The sequence below is a fragment of the Gavia stellata genome, chromosome 19, assembly GCF_030936135.1.
Source record: "Gavia stellata isolate bGavSte3 chromosome 19, bGavSte3.hap2, whole genome shotgun sequence".
In the NCBI taxonomy this organism is placed as follows: Eukaryota; Metazoa; Chordata; class Aves; order Gaviiformes; family Gaviidae; genus Gavia; species Gavia stellata.
The window spans coordinates 4,541,509-4,563,105 of record NC_082612.1 but is presented as its reverse complement, the minus strand read 5'-3'; the positions used below and the strand labels follow the sequence as shown (position 1 = coordinate 4,563,105).

Genomic DNA, 21,597 nt, shown 5'->3' with positions numbered 1-21,597 from the left:
AATTTTTAGATGATGACACATGTTTTACATTGCATTAATTTGTTTTTCCCTGTGCTCATACAGACATACACATGTGTGTATGTGGCATATATACGTAATACCATTTATTGGCATTTTCTGTATTCTTTCGTTCATTATTTCTGAAAAGTAGACAGAGCAATAGAAGATGATTACCTTTTTAAATCTCACGTAACTATTGCTATATTTAAAAAGAACAGAAAGAGCAAAAGGAAGAAAAGCCTGAAAAAGTTACCGTCGCGGTTTGACTTACAGGAATTAGCAGGATAATTTTCATTAGCAGACTAGCAGATAAGTATTTAAAGTTACCGGTGACAGCATGGAAGCACAGCCTACACTTTAGCAAATGACATAACCATCTGATACAGTGAAGAGCCCACAGACTATTCTTTGGGGGCTCTTTTAAACTTCTCCTCATAGTCCGTAGTATCCGGGGACACCACTAGATTTGTTCAGAGCAGTTTTCCAAGATGTGTGCAACTTGGAAAGAATAGACAGAACTTAACATGACAGTTGTTTCCTTGCAATTTTCTACATTTGGGAATCACCATATTCAGAGATGAAGTTCCTGAGAATGCAACATCACATTCTCAAGTCTTTATTTTAGAGGGGTTTTCCCTATAAATAACCCACTGCTTTCACGAGCAATAAGCCAGCCTTTTGTTTTTAAATGTGGGTCTCTATTTTGTTTCTTAATTCTTATTTCCATTTCTACAACTTCTATATTCATCTGCCTCCTCATCCAGATCATTAAGAGAAGGTATCGAAATACGCAGCAAAAGCAGGAGTCCAATATACCATTAAAACAATTTTGCACATCAGAACAGCTTGGATAATTCTATTAGCCAAACCAGGCATGCGACAGCTCATCAGGGCTGATTTCTAGCACCAGGCACTCCAAGTGCCTGGTGTCTTGAGATCTGAGCACTGTGCCCAAGCTCAGTGATCAAGTGCTCTCTCTCCGGAAATACACGGTAAAATGCTCTGAGAAAGGACTTGTATACAAGAGGAAATTAACTGAAAAGGCAATTGTGGAACAAGTTTTTCAGCAATAGCTTTCCGCCTGCGCATTTTTGAGAGCGTCTTTAACTGATGTGGTTTGCTCCACTAAGGAAGTCTATTATTCTACATCAGTTAAAGAGCCCCTATTACTATAAGAAGAGTGTCCACACAGAGTCACTTGGAAATTCAAACCATACTTTTGACTGGAATAATCTCACTTGGCAGAAAAATACTCAAGTCACCTCATTTATTATCCAGTGACCATTACTGGGCAAACCTTTCCACCTGTGCTTGGCAGAGCAGCCATGCTTCATTGCTCGTTACAGGAGACACAGCAGAAAACTCCAGATCCAGGGGCTTGAGTAGGAGCTGGATGGCAGAACCGTAGCTGTTAAAAGCATTCAGCGTCACTTTTATATGCTACACACATTTACCCATCTGAAAACCAAGCAGTCCATGCTGCTGAAGACCTTGAAAATAACAAGAGAAAGCATTTGCTAGGATTCAGAATTTTTATTTTTTTTTAAAGGAATGTGTGATGAGTCATCTTTTTATGGATTATGTTTCAGTCAGGGAATGAAGGGAAGCTTTCATTCTTCCCACATTTCTCCCATGCTAAATTAGCTACCCGCTTCCATTGCAAACCCACCAATAGTGCCACTCACTGGTTAAATCTCCTCTTCACCTCAAATAAGAAATCAGGCCACAGACACCAACCACAAGGATAAATCTTTTTCAGGCACAGGCTCAGACCCAACCTTCCCATCAAGCACTCTTTTGGGGACAATAAAATGTTTATATCCCTTTTAGACCACGTTCACAGGTAAAGCCACTCTGCAACTTGACCATCCATTATTATCCTGTCCTTAACATCGTGGGTTTCATTTCAAATCAGTTACGTGGTACAAATTTGCTCCTCAGGGTGTTTCACAAACACTTGCTACACAAATCAATCCATTCTTATAGACTGGACGTTCCCAGAATACATTAACATGCCAACCAGGATGCTTGCTAATGAACCTAACACCGAAATCGGAGTGTATTTGGGTTAGTTTACAGCAAAGGATAATTACAGCCAGTTAGAGAACAACCTCCCAAGTCACTCGGGGAAGGAGGCAATTAAGAACCACTGGGCCTGCCTTCACCCCTTAAGGCCGAGCAGCTTCTTTGCTCGAAAGGCAAAATAGCAAAGGGAGACAATATTTAAGAGGCTTATATTTAAGTGATGTCAAAGTATTGCCATGCATTTTGAAGCAGCGGCTGTGGCCCAGCTGCTCAGAGAGGGTTGCGTTTTCACGGCAGGTGAGAGGCTGTTTCTGACCCATGGATGCTCTAGGAGATTTAGGGACAGGTTGTGTTTCTCCTGGAGGGGTATGATAAGGGTGGAAGCATGCATGGCTCTGATAGCTAGAGTTAGAGACTAGCACAGGCTTTGTATGTTGTTCAACAAGTACATGGCAGAACTTGGACCATTTTCTTTCTTTCCTGAACTGTATGTTACAGGTATATTTAGCAATGAAAAAAAAATTTAAAAAAATTTTAAAAATCACAGTCCACATTTATAATGCTATGCACCTCAAAACTCGTTTCATCCTGTCCCCTGCAATGCAAGTTTAAAACATCAGCATCACCAACATAAAAGAAAATATTTGTTTTTTATACAGTGCTTTCAAAAACAAAACAAAGAACCATATAAAACAGCGCTTGTAATGAAAAACTTTCTCAACACAGTACAATCCACTGCATTATGCCACATCACTACTTCTCCAATTCCTTCAGTTCTTAGCATTTGTTACTGCAAACGGTGTAGGTTCACTTTGCAGAGTGATACGGACTCTCTGTTAGGCTCTCCTAAGGTGCCCTGCACACCCACGTCCCTTGGGAATGCTTTCATACATGCCAGATTCCCAGGCGTGTGCAAAAAAACTGCAAACGAACAGTTACACACCTCCTAAACCGTATTAAAACTACAACTAAACAACATCACCCTGCTCAATCTCTTAGGCATTTCCTTCCAGTGACCAAACATACAATACCGCCAACCCAAAGGACACACAACTAGAATGAGTCTTCTGATAATAGTGTTTGTATGTAACCATAAAAAGACAAGTAACACTGCTCCTGTGTAATTACTTCCTGCAACTCAAATGTTTTTATCCCCTCACAAAACCATTTCTCAATTAGGTGCTTCAGGGTTATATATAGTTTTATAAAGGGTGGCATCAGCTAGAGAAACAGAGATTAGAGAATGGAGTTATTATGGGCTCTGTTTACCACAAAAGATCTCCTGGTCCCTCGTATTATAGAAGTTGTGCAAGGTCATATCTGGCTAAGTAATTAAACAGGAACTCAGCAGAGCCACAGAAAGCTATTTTCCCAAGCTTTGTGGGGATCTATCTTGAGCCTAGCAAGCTTCTGCAAATGAACTTCTCCCTTTCCCTCCTGCCAATAGATTATCTCGCTACTTGATTCTAGAAGGCAAAAGACTCAAGAATTCACCAGTTAATTGCAGAACTACTGAATTTGTGTACTTGCAAATTATATTGGTTCCCAGCCATGCAAGAACTCCAGGATCACTGGCATCAGTGATTTAGCAAGAAAACCTAGGAACGTCTGGTTGTGCAGCACCTGGGACTGCCAGATACAAAAGAATACAAAACTTTTACCTTTGAAGTTTCCTTTTAACTGAGCACAAACAGAGCTGCATTACCCCAACAGGTAGTAAGAACTTGCTAAAGTCTTTTTTTTTTGTATTGCTATAGCATGAGCTAGCACAATATTTACTCACCCAGGAAGAGCTCAATGCAGTGACCAGGGCTTGTTCAACACCTTTCACAAACGCACTTTCTTTTCTGGGAGTTACTGTTAACATAAAAAAAAAAAACCTGCAAGATCACAGTACAAGCTAAGGCTCTTACTGTTTAATAAATACAAAAATAAAATAAACCAAAAAGCATTAGCCTTCCACTTTCCACCCTCCTCTTAACTGCAGGACTTGCACTGCAGCACAGCTTCCCTTCTATAGCCTTCTTCCAGGTGGATTCTCTCAGGAGCCACCTGCTTCCCTCTCTTCCCCCACTCTCCCAGCTGGAGCTGATAATCAAAGAGAAATTGCTCGTCCCAGCACCATCATATCACAAAGCCCCTTTCTCTAAAAGCTACACTTCTCTTTTCTGTACTCCCTCTGATTGCTGCCATAAGGGCAGGAGCATCCTTGTGCTTTCTGAGATACTATAAAATGATGGAGCAATGCTCAGGAATGTCCTTTGTGTTACTGTTGACTGCAGTCCTTCCTTCTCCTTGCAGCACTGAATAGCCCAGCTGCATTCTCCCCACTTCTTCCACTCTAAGCTTCAGTCCACTTACTTCAGTGGAAATAAGAATTACATTAGTCTCTAACACCTCCTCACTTCCACAAGTCTGCATTTTGTCTTTGACCTTCACCATCATTAAAAAGCCTTGAACACTTAAAGGCTGTGATTTCTTGCTCATTTTAGTATTTTAAAGACAAGAATTCATGTTGGAGTTGCATCTTTTCTGAGAATTCTAAATTTAAGAGTACTGTCTCAGCAGGAGGCTGAGCTCAATAACTGAATCTCTCCAGCATATGCTTTTTCTGATCTTCCTGCAAGGGCAATTGCTTTCAGGTTGAATAATTAGAAATGTCTGGGCCACATCACCAGGCACAGCAGAACGATAGTCAGTACAAAGCTGCGGGTGGGCACAGGGTGGGCAAATCTCCTTGTGCTGCTGCGTGCAAACCCTCCTCCCTGTCCATGCAGAGTCTCAATGCCCTTTGAAAGAAGGAATTTAATAAACTGTTGTAGACCAGTGCTCCTCCCTGCTGGGATGCCTTACCTCTCGTGCTGTCTGGAGCTGGTGGTACAGACCCAAGCCAGGCATGTGGATGAGGAAACTCTCTTTAACAATGGACAGTAACACTTTTCTGCATCCCTTTGCAGAGTTTGGCATCTAGTGTCACCGAATATGCCCAGCTTTCTGTAGAAAATTGCCAGCAGTGGTCAAGACCAGAATTAAGAGTCGGGGAGGATTATAACTTATACCTGGATTTCTGACTCAGGTTTCTGAAGAGTTTCTCTAGAGTTTCTCTCTTGCACCCTTCCTGTACTCACACACAACTGTAGGGAAGATTATGATGGAAGCTACAGCAGCCCAATATCTCAGTTCGCATCCAGTTAGTTCCAAATGTCAGTCCCCAAAATCCTCAGTGCTTGAGCAAAATTTGAAACTCCTAATGCTACAAACAGGAACAAGAAACAAATCTTTTTTTAGTGTCCGTTCATCTGTGGCTTTTTCCTTCAGCAGAAGCTGCAAACAGCAATCGCTTCATGCCGGTAACGTGAGATAAAATAGCCATCCCTATAGCCTTTTTATAATAATAAACTCCTGCCAGTAAAGTAACCACAGCAATGGACAATACAGGGAGAAACTAAAAACAGAAAATGAATGAGCATAGGAAGCCAGAGGAGACAGCCAAGCATTAGTCATTACAGGCTGTGTTGTCCTTATGTCACCTTTTAAAGCACTTGAGAGTGGCAGTGAAGAACAACACAATGAAGCAAAATTCTGGAGTTCCCACTTTTGGATGGTCTTAAAGACTTTAAAAATGAATTTTAAAAGCAGCTGAGAAGGCATTATAAGAAAAATTTAATAATCAAACAATCTTTTTAAAAATGGGAGTGTCTACTCCATTCTGCTTCAGCAGAGATGACAGTTCATTCAATATTTTCCTTGTTCAGGTCTCTTGAGTCACCCAGCTCTTTCTGCAATAATATGAGTGTTGAATATTGCTCAAGTGCCTTGTCAAGACACACCACGCAAAACCTTTCATACTTTTTTGTTTCAATAAAGCCTGTTCTTTCATTCAGAATTTCAGTACTGATGTAGTTAAAAAGCACAATTCCTTTGACATCAGCAAAACATTTATTTTTCTCCTTGGCAGCTTGGCGGATTGACTGTCTATCCGAGTACCCTGCCTGAATTATAATAGATTTGGGGTTCTCTCATCTGCCAGGTTTCCCACTGAAGATATGGTAGGTCTTGACAGTGGTTTATACAGTCTTGCCAGAAAACAAATTCTGGTGTCTCCAATTTTCTAGCTCTTTCATTTCATTAGTTCAGACAATTATGCTCCTTCCCTGTGTCCCACACATTAAAAGGGTACCTCTATCACGTGTGTAAGCAAGATTCTCCTGAAGGTTTGAAAACTCACTCGGTGTTCTGTCCCAGAGGGCAGACTGGGTTTTTGTCTGCAGGGTTACAAGGCTCCAAGCAGTGCAATTTGATATTGGTTGTACAAGCACTACACGATTATCATAAATCTGAATAGGTTTTTTCCAAGGAAAAAAGTTTAATCTTTCACAAAGCAAGCAAATGAATTAAAAAAAACAGAAAAATCATCCTTCGTTCTTCCAGCTTCTTAACTAGCTGTAAGAACTCAATAGAGCTTAATCTTGAAAAAGATAAAAAAAATCTGAAATTTAAAAAAACAGTAAAATACCTTTTGAAAAATAGCAGGGCAGGGGTTTTTAGTTATTGGTCTAATTCAGAAATATCTAGTGCTCACAGCCTCTGCTCAGCATCATTGCCTTGTGATGCATTCCTTTGTCTACATTTCTGCTGATTTCCTGGATTTGTACTGATTTCTTGAATCACTTCTCCAAAATAATTCTGAAGTCATAGGTTGTATCATACTGGAGTATCTTTCCAGGATATCTGTGGTACTCTATTTTCTTTAGCTTCATTTAATTTAATTTAAATCTTTTTCATAACATTTAGGGAATTCATAGGAGCCAAAAAACATGGCTGCTTTATATCAACCTCTCAAGAGGCCTCCATTAACCTGAGTTTTAAAACAATGCATATTATTTAAAAAGGAGCAATAACAATTGCTTCCTGTATAGCAAAATAACACTCTATGGAATGATCAAATACCTTTCTAGAAAGGCTAGCCAATGCAGACTTAAAGAGCAGCCATAATTATTGCCTTAAAAGCACTTGATGCAGCAATAAACACATTACCGTGAAAGCCATATATAATGCAGTTACTCTAGTAGCAGGGTTACTTAAGTAACTTTAAATATGCCTTTGTCATCCAAATGTGAGCAGAAGAAACAACACTTAGAGCAAAAGCTCAATTTAGTTTCATTAGCATTATTCAAATGATTTGAAAATGGCAATGCTCAGAAAAAGGGTGAATAGATGGAAGGATGGACAAACGTATGAGATAATAGAGAAAATCTCAAAGAGAAAAGGAGACCTTTGAAACTTAAAATATTTAGCTATAATTAACTAGGCATTTTTTGCTCACCTCTGTATCATAATGTAGTATAAAACCAAATCTTCCTCTATGCCTGGTTTCAAATTCTCAAACAGACATATCTATCTATGTATACATATATACACACACACATATGCCTATATACACATACACTCACACATATTAAATCTTATGACCCTCTTTGACTCTTCTATGAATATGGCCATAGACCCTTTCAATTAATACTTTTACTTCTAATATTACAAGTCTCCGCCTGTCTTCTTTCTATACAGGCAGAATAGCGTATGAGCTTTTAGGTAAAAGTTACCAAATTCCAGGTTACGCAGAGGGCAGAATAAGAGTCTAGCAAGAGCTGCCCCTCAAACACTGGGCTTGGTGTCCCTTTAAAGTGCAAAACTACTTTCTAGGAGATGGACACTGCCTATTAATTATCATTCCTGAAGGTAAACATCACATGCCAGCATACGGAACTTTAAAACTGGTAAATCATAAGCAGATTATGATACCAGATAATAGGATAACCTTCAAGCTAAACCTCCTGTTTCATTTCAGAAAAAAAATGCCTTTGGTCAAAATCTAGGATAAGACCATTGCTTCTAGTGAGCTGTGCATTCACCTATGGGGAGATTTAGGCTTTCCCCAAAGGGCTGGACAATTTTCACAAGGGTTTCCTTTCCCTCTGGGCGTATACAGAGTCCAAATACTTTTACAGAGACATAAGAACAGACGACCTGACTCCATCATTCAACATGAGTCATGCATAGCTTGGAATAGTTAGAATGAGTCACATATTGCTTTCAGCAGAGTTTGTCGGAGAATAGTGCTTTGCATACAAACACATTGATTCATCTGGAGAAATTCGCTTCACTAGAAACCTTTGTATTTAGGAAATTTCATGTGGTCTGTGTGTAGCTACTTTAATAAATAAACAAAAAAAATGAATTATTTCATTGAACATTTGAAATTGTGACAGTTTGATATAGTTATTTCACCGCTGAAGGGGATGTCTGTGCATCAGAGAGTTTATTGAGTTTTTTTGCAATGATCATAAGGACACACACAAAGAATCAAATTTGATGAGAAAATCATCCTGCCTTTTATGTTTATGTCACCAGATAATATTCTGTGTCCACGCGGACTGGCCAAGCAAAAGAAGATAAAATTGTGCAAAGCATTCAGGGTTTGTTGCGAAGGTGCGAGCTGTAATAAAACACTACATGATGCATTGTGGTTTTCCATCAGATGCCAACCAGTTAGACCTGACGGTCAGTTTTTGACCTATGACCACTGGCATGGCAACTCTCCAACCCTTTGTGGAGATGTAAATCAAGGTTTTCCAGCTTAAAACCAAGAGCACCAAAGGCAAGTGATGGGTAAACCCTTCGTTGTTTGCTAGTGTTTAATGGATCTCTCAGGAAGGTCTGGTAGGTACACCTATCACAGCAGTAATGCCAGCTCCTGTGAACAGGTACACATTTGGGAGTCTTGGGCACCGAACGTTGTCTATCAGTCTCTCGCTTTATACCAGACCCTGTGGCAATGCAGTATCACTAGGGCTTTCAAAGGACGATGGTAAGAAACCGCAGATGGTCGACTCTCCAGTTGCCAATCTCCTGAATAAGGCTAACATCTGTGCACACCAGGTTAGCACTGCAGCAGCAGTACTGAATGCTGATCCACCCATCTGTATTGTCAAATTCCATTACACATTACAGTTTCGTCTGATTCTAGGGGGTTTTTTTGTCATCGCCAAGAGATATAGCAGGTTGAACCAGAAATACATGGCAGAGCGCCTTGTTCTCCGTTGCCATGGCCCATGCTACAGGTGTATGCCACTGCCAGTGTCCCAGGAGGAGAGGCAGCCTGTTCTCTGTGCTCAGAGAACAGTGCTCACAGCCATAAGTATAAAGCTCTTTTTCAATTGCCTCAGTTGTTTCCATACGAGGGTTGATTGGGAATATTTGTACCAAGACACGCTACAGTGCCGATGTTATTTGGAGCTAGCACTTTGCAGCACCCATGAAACTTCACCCATGTTCACATGAACTTACAAAATGGTGAAAATGTGGACACCGTAGTGCTAGGAATTTCCTGAAAAACCTTCCCCTTCCATAGGCTCACAGAGCCCCTTCGCTTAGGAATTTTACGAGATCACTTTATTTTTTGGCTGTGTGCTGCATGGATGCCGGGAAGCACCTGCTGGGTGTTAGGTGTTAACACGTCTCAAACGCAACCCCCTACTTTGCTATACAGGGCACCCCAACTCCGTTTGCAGAGATCGCTGTTTGCTGCCCTGCTCCTTTGAACCTCACAGAGAGACTCTCACTTCTTTCACGCATTTTTGCTGCCAGTACAGATTACTTATTCGTCAGGTTGGGAGAGCTCCCGTTTATTTACTGCCGCACACATGCCAGCAGCAACAAGGTTCTCCAGTAAATCCCCCTGCTTCTTCATTGCCAGCCTATTCTCAGTTCGGTAGCAGGACGCCAACATCAGTTTTAGCTCACCCTTCATTTTCATTTCGTGGCCTTTAATGTGCTATCCGCACATTTATTAGCACTGCGATCTACACGTCCCTTTTACAGCGCCTGTTCTGAATGCGCAGTGGTGTCCTTTCCAAGTGATGTACATGGATGTAGCATAGCTTTGTACCCAGCTGTAATCATTTTTTGCAGGCAGCAAACACAATTACTACATAAATACAGGAGGTGAGAGAAATAAAATTTTGTTCCTTATGGGCCAAATGCACAAGGCAATGTTTCTACAGATATTTTCTTAGAGTTAAGAAGAAAAAGTAATTTGAGGACTTACTGCCCATAGAGTGTCATCACCCACAGAGAGGAAGCCACATACCTCGTTTTTATTTTGGTGGCAACCTTTTATTCTGGAAACATTGTTCTAATAAAGTAATACTTTCTTACAGTAAGAATTCTTAAAGTAATACTCTCCTTACAATTAGTCTTCTATCTGTGCCAGTATACACAGTGGTCCTAAAATCAAGGTTTCTAACTGTTCATGAGATTCACCTGCACAGGACCTTACAGCACAAGTTCCTTTTCATCGATTAAAATCATATTCCTTCCACATTCTTGTTTTTACTATTGAATATGACATTGTAAAAAAAACCTTGCTAGTTCTAGAATAGTTACATAAAAATTAATTTTTATTGCTATTAATACATGTCTCCAAAAAAAGTAGAAAATAATTTTTCGGTCTCATGGGCAATTATATTATTATAATATAAAACTATTTAGTGATTTCAACATGTCATTTCATGTGGACAAAATTTTAAATTTGTAATGGAAATATTACATATGATAAATTATAATTTCAATAGTTACAATATTTTATACAGAATATTTTATAAAAGTTAAGAATTTCTCTAAAGAAATGCCACGTTGAAAACAAAACAAAACTTTTTTTTTTAACCTTAATAGAATTTCATTTTCAAAATTAACAAGAAAATGAACGGATAAGTTATTCATAATTTCCTGCAAACCAGTGTATTAGTAAAAACACTCCGGAGCTTTCTGAACAGTGTTTTTGTTCATTAGGATTTGATTTATGGCAACACATTGCATGTATTAAAGTTTCCTGGTTTAAAACTCCAGCATTTATCATTGATTAGTATAGCATACGATAAAAAGCTCTTGTATTTCCAGTTAAGGTTGGCACAGAAAGACTGCTAAGGCAACGTGGTAGCCTTCAAGTCTGAGAGTTTCTTTAAGAGCGACTTCGCCTGTTTAGAGTCCAGAGTTTGTCTTACCCGGGTCGGTCGTCCAAGTCCATAGAGCTCACAAGCCGTGTTCTGTGGATAGGTTAAAGTATACGTGGATACAGTTTGGGAAGAAAAGTAGTTTCAACACGTTGAAATTCTTGAAGTTGAGTGAAACTCTTATTTTTTTCTTGATTTGTTTTTTGTGAGACAGGGTCTCCTAAATCCTGGATTCCTGTAAATAACAATCTCCTGTTTTGTTTAATTAGCAGTAAGATTTATGACAAGCTAGCGAAGGTTAGAGTAACCTGTTCCTTTCCAAGACCATTAAATTGGAGCGGTAAAGCCATTATCCCACCTCTGGCTCATTTTAGAAAAGCAGAACCGGTGACCAGCTGTTTTAACTTTCACCTGAAAGAAACTAATGCCTCCCCATCCCCAAACATATTCTGTTAGCAAAACATCACCTTGGTGTTAATCTCTGATAAGATGTTTTCTTGAGGAAATAAAGCCACGGATGGGGTTTTTTTTTCCCTTTTAGGAGCACAAATTATAGATACTATTTACCAAGCCATCACAGTTTCTCTAAATATCTGTAACCCTTACTCGTTTCTACGTTCTTGTTCTTTTTTTCATATTACCAGCACTCTTTTAATCTGCTGTTCATGTTTTCATCCAGGCAGCACCCAAACAGAAGTGGAATCTATGGTGTGATACACACTCAGCGTCTCTAGCACGACATCCACGCTATTTTTAACACTTCTGATTGGAGAAGGCTGAATCAGTTATCTGAGAGAGTTTAATTTTCTTAATTGATGTAGTCATTTAATTGGCATTTTTGCATTTATTTTTTAAAAAATCACAGATTAAATATATTAAAACTAGTACCTACTTCCTGATACTTCCTGGTCAAGCTACAGTGAAATTCAAAGAATTAGAGGTTAGAGGTTAGGATTTTAGTTTTCCTTCCTTCCAACTTGTTTAGCCATTTATCCTTGGACTAAATGGGTGGAAAATCCTTCCAAAATGGCAAAGTGGTAAGGCACAGGAAAATGAAGCTGATATTCTTGTTACTCGATCGACTTGGATGGCTCCAGTGAAACAGTTTCCAGTGGCAAAATGTTGATTTATTAAATGCAGAATGGTCCACTGGAATGTGTTTTAAACAAAATTATATTCTGCCAGCTTGTCTGTTCTGGCAAGCTGGAGGAAAAGTGGGCAGTTTGAAGAATATTAAAAAAAAAAATTCCAAAAGTTCATAATTAACTGTAGCTTTGGAATTGCTGATCTTCCAGAAATTAAAAAATGCAAATAATTCACACTGCTGAGAGACTTTTTTAATACAAGAATATCCCAGGAAATGGATATTTCAGGTTTTTACTGCTTCTTCATTTTATGTAAAAAACAGAATTATTAATGTAACTTCTACATCACATATTAAATCCAAAATATCGACATTTAAGCAATTTCTAAAAGTTGTCTCAATATTTTACTTGAACTGCCTCAATTGAATCAGGTTGAATCAAAGTCACGGGCTTCAAGGACCTATGTTTTTCACCCCAAAACAGCAGACCTTTAAGTAAGGGCTGTATAAAGAATGTTTGCATTCACATTTTTGACAGCATACCGTATTTGCTTGCCTTCCCCAAAACTCATGAAATATGGGCTCTTAAAACTGTCAGTGATTCTGGAAAGCACAAGTGCTTTTTTGGTTGAGGTCCAATTGCTTTAACAGGGTAAATCTCGGGATAATTTTTCATTCCCTGGGTTTTCAAACTCCCCAGAAGCCTGTAGGTCAGTACATTAGCCTGCTCATTAATAGTGTGGATACAGAGCCAAGATCTGGATCGTTTTACTTAATAGAAGTTTTGGTATGGATTTCAATATCGAGGGAGTTTGGCCTCAAAAATATTCTCTGCAAGAGCAGCTCTGACCGTGATCTCAGGGCTTGGGAGAGGGGGGAGGCCACAGCTGGCCACCTCTGGGGTGCCTGGGTGCTACCCCCCCCCACTCCTGTAGCCATAGGCGCAGATAAAATAGCTATAAGCAAAGGCGACAGGCCAGAGCCACTACCTCTGCCTGGTTTATTGCTGGCAATGTGCGAGGAGAAAAGAAAGGCTGGGATCCTAGCTGGGAAAGGGGCTGTAAGACGCCACGGGCAGCAGGTTGTAGCAGGGAAAAGCAACGTGGTGAAGAACAGAACGTGGGAGAGAGGTTCAAGGGATGAGGACCAAAGCGGACCCTGGGTCAGGGCTATGCTCTCTCCATCTTCCAGGAATATTTAATCTCTAAGGGCTGTAAAGACTGAAGACCTCCTTTGTAATAATATTTACTGTAGGTTTTTCAACAAATTAGCACAGATGTTTGGAAATTAATTGAATATACATGGATAAATAAGCATTAATCTATATGTATCTATAATTAATAGAGACCAAATACTCTATAATCTTATTAATTTAGGAAATCTTTAATGGAGCTCCAGGCATAAGTGTGAACTGCTGAGGCTATGCTCTACATGGTTAATAATAATAATAATAATAATGCATTTCTTCTTAAAAACATAGGTTCAGCTGCAGAATGTGAATTCTTTAATAAAAAAGCTCTGCATGTGTCTTCCTAGTAACATATCCCAAGATTTATGTGCATGATAAACAAATATGCCTGCGGTATTATAAAGTGTAATTCCACTGTATTTGTTATTAGGAAAGGGAATAAGGTTTCCCATACGCTTTCACTATTATTTTTCTTGTAACTGGGAACATGCTGCCAGTACATTATCAGGAAATAAAAGCTACCCATCGCTGCTGTAAATATTGCAAGGTGGGTGTTACGGAGCAGCTCTGTGCTAAAGACCAGAGAGGATTTACTCTCAGCCTTCAGGCAGCAGGTACGTTTCAAAGCTCAGCAACAAGAGGCAAAGCCTCGGACTAGTGACAACTTGTCATTTGTTTGTTTAATATAAGGAAACATTTTGAGTTGATGATACACACATTGATTTCAGGAGTATAGGAAGATGCCGAAGGGAGGTTTAGAAGTTTCCAAAGATCAGCATCTCGACTGAGATTTGAATGTAAAATTACCTACGCTCCACTTACCCTTTGCCTCTCCTTTCAAGATTTTGTGAAGGGTAAGAGGAAATTCCCTTCTCTTCCCTCGTGTGTTGAGAGCTGATATTACAGTGGACTCAGCCATAGGGGAAAAGAAACCGTCTTTAGAAAAAGGAGTTTATTACTCTTTTATCATTACTGTTATGGTTTATGTTGAGGGGCACGGCCAGCAAGCCCCTGTATATTGCACTGGGCATTCTCTGAAGGCAATACAAAGTCCATCCGTTGACATGAGGGTACAACAGGGCAGCGCGATGCTGGTTAAACACCCTTTGAGCGCTCGCCACGCCAGAGTAAAATCACTTGCAACCGTTTAACTGACTAAATGTGTTGGGGAAAAATATTTGGCTGAATCATGTACTTTCATAAGTACTTGTCCTCGCTTTGCTCTGTTGCTATATTGGACAATATTCTGTGCTGTGCCAGTATAAGAGGACAAGCTTGTAAACGTGAAAAGCTACAGTTCATCACAAGATACATAGACACAGGTATGTGCCTGTAGACCTACATGTACACAAAAGGCTGGAAAGAGCTCACTGTAGGATGGTTAAAACCAGTCTTCTCATATTCTTCTGCCATTAAACTGATGAAACCCAGCTGATATTCATCATATATAAACATTCTGGGTTTAGTAATTTCAGTGACTGGTTGCTGGTGCTATAGCCTCAGATGGCAAAGGGTTGAGGGGTGCCAATCCCCAGCAGAGGAGAGAAGGGGCAAAGAAGGGGGATTGCAGAGCCCATAGAAGAGCTTGAGGAATAAGGAAGATTTTTCACAATTGAAAAATACCACCTATCTTTTAGCCATTTCTCATCTTACAGCTGCAAATTCTTCTCAGGATTTGAATGTACACCTTGTCAAACAATCCCATTTGTATAACAGAGCATCAGCCAAGTAAACCCTATTGGCACAATCCAGTATTTATGATTTTTAAACAGCTATTCCCATAGAATATACAATTATGGCACTCCCCCACAGCTGGGAGAGTAATAGAACCTCTCACTTCAGAAATGAGGGGAAATTTAGTGTAACACCTATAATTAAACTGTTGATACTTTGCTGAAAATATTTTTCTCAGTTTAATGATCTTAAGTTACATGGATTCATACTTTACACTGCAAGTAGCTACACAGTTTCAAAGGGAATATTTAGAGAGAAAAGTACTACCTGTAATGACTGAGATCAAAAAGCAACTAGATTTAAAAGTTAACTGGCTCAGTAATACCACTTTCTACCTGCTACTAAAATGCACGTGAATGGCTTTGAAATAGGAATATTTTTTAAACAAAAAACAAAACTAACATCCCGCCCCATCAATCTTTTATTTTCTGACATAATACTCCGCAAGCATTTAACGTGCTGGTGAGCTTAGCTTGCTTCACTGTTCCTAAGTGCTAGAAATGTAGGTTGAGAGCTGGTGTTCTCCTATATGTGACAACAGAGAAAAACCAAAAATTTCAACTATTGTGAGACTTACGAAAGGATCGCAAACATTAGAAACACTGATTTTCCCTGTATTATTATTGTCATCAGACATTATTACGCTCGGAAGACATACCCTTCTTCTAGGGTGTGGGCTGAATCTTTCACCAAAAACTATTCCCCGTGGAAGGTTCTATATACCACGGGAATGTATTCTCATACAAATGATACGTTGGGGAAAAGAATAAGAAATTTCAGAATTATGTTCCCATTCTCTTCCAAGCAGCCAAGAGAACATGTCGTAAAAGACATCAGTAAACACTCTCTGATTAAAAAAATGCTTGCTAGAAATGTTTACTCTCCCTTCCAAATAATTCGCTTTGTGTACTTACAGCATAGCACGGCATTCATCCTGTGTAATGTAGAAAATCAGGGATGAGGAGCTTGAAGAGAGGGCAAGCATCCCTTTCTAACAGGAAATACTTCGCAGATGCACGATGCTTGGGGAAATTCAATGCATTCCAATACCAAAAAAAATTATTTGTCAGAAGCAGTTTTAGGAGCCCTGGGGATAAGTCATCCCTGTCAAGAATGATTTAGCAGTATCTAGAAAGGGATGAGCTCCATCAGACAGCAGGAAATTCACCCAAAACATCTTTTTCTCTCTGGTGCCTGAAATTCCCTGCCAGACCTCCCACTGATGGGGCGAGGGAGCTGCTACTGTCCTTGCTCAGGGTCTTCTCCAGAGCCCAGCGAGCCGGCTGTTCCTCTTCCCTGCTCAGGGGGCTTGGGACGGGCTGGCTCCCTGTGAGCACCTACACAAGGTTAAGCTGGGAAGGCCAGAGGGGACCATTGGGATAATTTGGTGCGACATTCTAAATAACACAGGGCATAGAAATTCATCCAGCGATCTGGGCGTCCAGCTTCATCTGTCACAACCAGCAGAAGGCTGGACTTATCCGCTGCCCCTGGCCCTGCCTTGGGTTGTGGTGCCAGGTAGAAGGGCTCCCTGTTATCAGGAGTTTCTTTCCTAGGAAGTCACTGGCAGGGCTGAAAGACTTCTTCATGCTCTTCGACAATTACATCGTACCACTTGAATTTCTCAAGGGTGCAGGTTTGAGTTTTTTCCAAGTCTCTAATCCGGAGCGATCTGAAGAAGGGCAGTACTTCAGTTTTGCTCTGAGTATAATTTTCCCACTTTTTGGAAAGGTGTGATGATACTTTTTAACCATACATCTATGACTTGAAGCATTTCCTCTAGCTCTTGGAGACATTTCTTCTCAGTTTTACTTAAAATTACTTAGCTTTATGAAAAAGTAACCTACTGGAATCTCTGAAATGGTTGCTTTCAAATTTGTCAGCTTCGTTTGGTGATCCGGCTTGATTTCATTGGAGAACATACTGGCCTTTGATGTTTCTATTCAAGATAATTGAGTAGAAACTTACCACAGGCATTGCCATTTTGCTTTGGAACTTCCAGCTTCCTTCCCTGGACAACTTACCACACTGTTTTCAAGCTGGGAAGGATAACAAAACAGTGGTAAGCAGGAGGATTTTCTGGGATGGAGGAATTTTGAACCCATCCTTGAGGTCAGAACAGGCTTTATCTCCCTCTATTCTAAACTTGAAGGACGTGGGGTGGAAGAAGCAGCCTGACCTCTGGTAAAAGAGATGAGCGTGGTGTAAAGCAAGGACGTTTCCCTTGCAATTCCCTTTTCATTTTACAGAAACTTCCAAGTCCAGTTAACAAACGTGATCAAAACACTGAAGTGAGCTCCCTAGATAATGCAAGACAGTGTCACAAAGAAGGAAGAAGGGTCAAAAAAGTTAAGCTCTGCTAGACAAGTATCAAACATCTCAAAAATATTAAAAAGCAACACTCAATCCTAGCGATTTTTAAAGCACATGCTTACCCATCAAGATTTTGCAAACTACAGTTTTCAGAATAACTGACAAAAACATGGAAGTCTCCGAAGCCGCACCAGGGAAAGCTGAGTTTCCTAGTGAGCCCCACCAGGGAAAGCTGAGTTTCCTAGCGAGCCATCCTTTTGTTCGAGAACAAAGAAAGATGTTGCGCTGGCACAGGTTTCTGTGAGCCTACTCAGTTTTAGGCACTCCAGTTCTAGCACAGTTACACTTTTTACAGACTGCAGCCAGATGTCTAATTGCAATCCACTGAGGATCAAAGGGGACCTATAAAACTAACAGATTGATTAAATACAGTTTGGGCTTTCTGTAAAACTGAAGCATTCCTAGATCATTGGAAGTAAATGCAAAGGAGACTGTGCGATATGGCTATGTTACTTGTAAATAGTTCAAGAAACAGTCCACAATAATTTAAAAGACAGCCCTTTCCCAATCTTAAGACATTTTTTACTTTGCCCAAAAAGAAGAGCAGAAAATGGTTTTACCTCTTTGCTGTAAGGTATGCTTTCACTTACAGCGCAACTAAGCGTGACTTTTCCTACCTGTTCAGGATGTACCTTCCTCTCCCCCACGTACAGCACAGTGAAAGAGATGGGCAAGGCTAGACTGGGAAAGGACAATGACTGCTGCCTGTCATCTTGTTCCCATCTGTCTCCAAAGCTTCTGGGAGCACCTCAGCACAACCATCGGTGTTTCTGGAGTCCACAGGGACTTGGGTTTTCGAGGCTGCTGGCAGAAGGCAGAAGTGCCGTGCCTGCCCAGCAGCTGCTCTGCGCTGCCCAGGGAGGTGGTGGAGTCACCATCCCTGGAGGTATTTAAAAGATGTGCGGACAAGGCGCTGAGGGACAGGGTTTAGTGGTGGACTTGGCTGTGTTGGCTTAATGGTTAGACCTGATGATCTTAAGCATCTTTTCCTACCTAAAAGATTCTATGGTGCTCCTCGGTATCCCATTAACTTATACTCCCTGGTTTCTGTTTTTTATGGAGCGGGTGGGCAATGGACAGACTTGCAAAGGGGAAAAAGATAACAGACCACAGACACAGCTGCTGTATAGGTGCTAGAAGTGATGTGAAAGGTATATAGAAACTATTTGAATGAATGACTTGAGCTTCCCATTAGGTACCTTAGAAAGGGTTATAAGGAAAAAGAGCAATTAACGATAAGAAAGACAACAGAATTGGAAAAGTCCGCACACTGAGCGTACGAGTTTTAAAATATCTGTTCACAGACAAAAAAGTGCTGGGGAAGAGCCATGTTTCTGCTCTGTCCCCCTGCATTTCGATATCTTGGATATCCCCATTTTTTACCACTGACAGAAGGAACAGAGAAATTAGTAACTGCTGTGGTTTCCTTGTTCCCCCTCCCAGTCTGAAAGCTTTAGAAGCTCTTCATTTAAACATATGGATGTACCCTCTTAAAGCCACTAGTTATATCCATCATCGCACAAACACGCCCATTCTGAAAACTGAAGGACAGACCTGAATTTTGAATATATCACCTCTGTTCCAATCTCTCCTTTATGATTGAATGTGTGTTGAAAAAAAAAAAAAGCTTAATTCCACCACAAAGCATATATATCAGTTTTTAAGCAGTAAATTTAAAGTAGAAATTTGAGATTGCTGGTAGGAGTTCAGAATTTTGAGATAAATGTCCATGATGAGAATTTTAAGGAATTTTTATTTTTTGATGAGTTACCCAAGTAAATGCTTTCCAAGGGCAGTAAAGGAGCAGAAAACCACTCTGATTAAACCTATAGTACATCCAAATCCACAAATTAAAGAAGATAAATAAGATAGCCTCCCTTAGTCCAACCCTTAAATAATTTATAACAACCGAGTGCCCACCTATAGCAGGTTGGGGGTTTTTTGTTGTTGGGGTTTTTTTTGCTTAAAGAAGCTATTCTGAACAACCAAGAAAGAAGAGAAAGAAAGATAGCATATACAACTAAAAGAAAATGCAGTTGTTGATCTTACTTGTTCTTTATTCTGTATTTGTATTGTGCAGAAAAGGGAAGACTTCGATCTTTTTTTGGCATGACCTAAACATTACTTGAGAGGAATTGTAAATACCAGTCTCTGTGTTTTACTATTAGTAACATGCAGCACAGTGACTGACACCAATACAGTTTGCTGCAACAGGATCATGATCGCTGAACATGAATTTTTTTGTTAACATACTATTTTAAATCTTGACGTTGTCCCTTTAAAGCCTCTAGATGGTTTTGCCGTTCAACACTTATTTTAGCGGGGGGAGGTTTGTGATTGATCAGAGCTAGATGATGGTTCTGCCTCTGCCTTTCTGGCCTCTCTCACGCTAGCACTCCAACAGAATTACAGATGGGCAAACCCCACCTGCCTCATGCAGATGTGGATACAGGGCAAGATGTAAGAAGCATCTCTTCTTTCCTCTGTGCCGCTGCTGTGCTGGCCAAGCAGAACCGCGGCCATAGGGAGCTCAGGAGCTGGGGCTTTTAGCTCTTTAGAGACCACAGAGCCTCTGAAAGGAGTAGAAAACAGCAGGAAACAGCGTCAGGCTGTACTCGGTGCTCCCCAGGCAGCAGCCAGCAAAACTGATCAGACTGCAAAGAGAACCAGACTTCATCTCCGTGAAGGGCGGGGACGCTTGTCTTGGCAGGGGAAGGGCTCTCATGGCACGCCACACAGCAGGGCTGGCTCCCTCCACACTGGGGGAAGCACGGACCAGCTCCTTCTCCAAACTGTCATTCCAAGACTGTTGGGAGCAGGCTACGGGCAGGGGAAAGCAGCGTAGCACCGGGGCAGCACCCTGCCGCTGAGACCTGCCATGAACTCAACGTCCGAGGTGGGAGAGGATGGGACCCCAGTTCAGAGGTAGATCCAGGCACAAGAAAAATAGAACCTTATGTCCAAAGGGAGAAGGAACCAGCAGAGAAAGTTGCAGAGTTGACCTGTTTTTCAGACAAGCATCTCTTAATGAAGGGCTGCCTTTACTGACTCTGCTTGGAGGCAACCAAACCATTGCAGCTGGAGAGACTAAAAGAGAGAGATAGCAGGAAAATCTCACATTTCAGTATATTTTCCAGCATGGTCTGCAACAACAGGAGGAGGAACGGCTGATGGGCTTCAAGTAGATTCTTCAGTTCCTTCCGAGAAAGCTGAGCTATTACTACAGCAGTTAAATTCCATCTCACATTGTAAAGAGGTAGTTACGACGTTGCTAATGTTGATATTGCTGTCACATTACAAACAAGGAAGAAGGGGCCGTGGCCTTGCAAGGACACTCTATCTAGCTTGTTATCTCATTCAGAGAGCAAAATACTTACCACAGTTTTCCGTTCAGTGGGCAGGTGGCCTGGGAGAAGATGGGAGAGCTATTTAAATTAGACTAAGCATTCTTGATCATCTTGTTTGTTTTAAAAACTGGACCAAAACCCCTTCATTTACAGCTGGTAGGTTACCTTCTCCTGATTCCCAAGCCTGAAGAGCCTTTCTTCGACAGATTTCTATTGCTGAAAATACTTAAACATTTGAAAAATCAGAATTGATAAGAAATAAGTTCTAAGCCCCTTCACTGCCCTGCTGAAAGTGCCACCAGCTCCTGTTCCTGCTGTATGCAACCTGCAGGGAGGGAGCTTGGTCAGCAGCGGGGCTAGTGCCAGCAGGCTCTCCCCCCAGCACAGCCATGGGGAATCACCACCCGTTCTCAGCTTGGGCACGTGCTGGTTTTTCCCCTTCCAGGATTTGTCAGCAGATTTGGTTAGTATTCCTAAAAAATCCTTCAGAATCAGTAGTGATTTGTATTAAAGACCCTCAGTGATTTCCCAAATAGGCTGTAAATCTTTTCAGCAGATAACGCTGACACAGAAGAGCCATCACTGCTACCAGGTAGCCACTGCAGCCATATGCTGCTCCGATGGTACCAGCAGCAGGTCCCGTGGTTGCTCACCACCATGCCCAATGCCTTTGATCTTCCCCAGCCAGATACTGCTGGAAAATTGGAAGCAATTGCATTGACTCATCTATGTGGTCCTGGTTAAAATAAACCCCACTTTTTATTAATGCTCTTTATTTGTGGGACATGGTTTAATGGGCATGGTGGTGTTTGTTGGTTGATGGTTTGACTGGAT

General features: G+C 40.8%; 1 protein-coding gene across 1 annotated transcript in view; it reads left to right on the top strand.

Moving 5' to 3' along the window:
* LOC104252902 (bifunctional heparan sulfate N-deacetylase/N-sulfotransferase 4) overlaps nucleotides 1–21,597 on the top strand; it is an 86,158-nt gene that overhangs the window by 1,393 nt on the left and 63,168 nt on the right. The window lies entirely within an intron of this gene.